Source organism: Lactuca virosa, chromosome 4 (genome assembly GCF_052849685.1).
Source record: "Lactuca virosa cultivar CGN04683 chromosome 4, Lactuca_virosa_CGN04683_v6, whole genome shotgun sequence".
Classification (NCBI taxonomy): Eukaryota; Viridiplantae; Streptophyta; class Magnoliopsida; order Asterales; family Asteraceae; genus Lactuca; species Lactuca virosa.
Window position 1 is genome coordinate 326,074,206 of NC_136429.1, and position 2,239 is coordinate 326,076,444.

Below are 2,239 nucleotides of genomic sequence, written 5' to 3' on the forward strand. Positions count from 1 at the left end.
CACACATCCAAAAACATGAAAGTAGGAGATATTTGGTTTTCTTCCTTTTAGCATTTTATAGTAGGTTTTACCATGACGCGTGACAATAATGGATTTGTTTTAAGTATAACATGCGGGGTTGACAACTTCAACCCAGAAAGACAAAGGTAGACTAGCTTCCACTACCATCGTGCATCCAACTTCAATTAGCGTCTTATTTTGTTTTTCAACGACTCCATTCTATTAGGGGATTCGAACGAATGAGAAATTTTGTGTGATTCCTTTTTCATTGCAGAAATCCTCTATAATGGAATTTCTAAACTCAATGCCATGATCACTTCGAAGTTGACTAATCTTTCGGTCGTAAAGACCTTTGTTTCATTTAACATACGAGATAATTTCTTTAGTAACATGACTCTTTTTCGAAGACACAACACCCAAGTGAATCTAGACAATTTATCAATAATTATATAAGTAAATCTTTTCCTAGACCTAGATTTGATTGGCAGGAGACCAAACAAATCCATATGAAGAAGACCGAAGGGAACAATGATGGAGATACATGATCTTGGCTTGAAAGAAGACTTAGTTCGTTTGCCTTTAACATATGTTGAGAAAAGTTTGTCTTTGAGAAACTTCATCTTGGGCATTCCCTGAAAAGATCATCACCAAAAAACCATTGAAAGAGTTTTGAAATTCAGATAACACAACTTCTTATGCCACCACGAATTGAAGTGAGTAGGGGATAGAGAGATGAAGCAGTATGAGAGTTGAATCAACAGAAAACATATCTAGCATATAGATATCATTTTTCTGGTTTGCAGTGAGCACAACAGATTTCTTTAGATCGATGATGTTTCCTTCCTTTTTACTGAAATGAACCTCATAATTGTCACACCCCCAAACCTGAATGACGGAAACGTTCGGGGGTGGAGGACGTCATGTTTAGTGTCACAACACATGCATCATAGCAATCAAAATAATAAACAACCATTTCATTAATATGAAAGTGTTTACAAAGTATGTGGTTCACAAAAGATAGACTCCAAAAGTAAATAACAAAACAAGACATGAAGCTACTATGCTCCATCTTCTGAATCCCAGTGCGCGTACCTGTCTACTAGTTTCCTAAGAATACAAGTTATTTTGAAAGATTAGATTAGCATTTAAGATGGTGAGTTCATAAGTATTTTAGTGATGTAAAGTAAGTTGTAAGTTCTTTTAGAAAAGTTCCCTTGTTCCTCCAAAAAATCCTATATCTTCTGATGGGATGAAAGGTAAGTAAAATGACTCTACAATTCCTTCAATGAGTACTAAATGGATACAAGTTATATAAAACCCAGAGTAAATAGACAATCGGTTGTGTGAATCTACCCTAAGCCCACAACCAAACAAGGAACAAGAAATGAGGCGGAAGTCACACATCCCATTGTTTGTTAGATCTTCATTGTATATAACCCTGGTGTATTCATTTGGTACTTACGGAGTTAACTGTAATAGTTCCTTTATATTTGATGAAAACATTCTTTAAGAAAAACCTATATTTCCTTTAGTAAAAATGGTAACCACAACAGTTCCTTCTATAATCACTTAGTTTATACTAGCTATATATAATCTAATATCGAACAGATAGTTAATTGTGTGAATCTGCCCTAAGCCCACAACCAAACAAGGAACAGGAAATGAGGCGGAAAACACCCATTCAAGTGCCTATCGGATATTAATTATATATAACCGTGATGTATAAACTAAGGTATTATATAATTAACCACTAAAGGTCCTTTAAGTTATACTGGTTTAATAAAATGATTTAAACCTTTTATAGATAAGTTTCTAGTTTAGCCAACTTAATGTTCTATCTGAAAAGTATGTTTTTGTACTAGAAAACGGTTTACTGAATTTGTATGCTATGACCTGACCCATACCTGTTAATCCCTATGATTACTTGGTGTATACATAATATATATATATATATATATATATATATATATATATATAGCTAAGATCGAATAGATAGTAGACTGTGTGAATCTTCTCTAAGCCCACAACCAAACAAGGAACAGGAAATGAAACGGAAAGCACACATCCTACTGCCTGTCGGAACCGATTGATATATATCCCTAATGTATCCACTAAGGAATCATAAAGTTAGCATTATAGGCCCCCTTCTAACTGAATGTTCATGTTACGAGTAAGTTATGTGGCGTTGTTCTATTGTTAGGACGACTACTAGAAGTAATGAAATCCTGCACTCTTAACG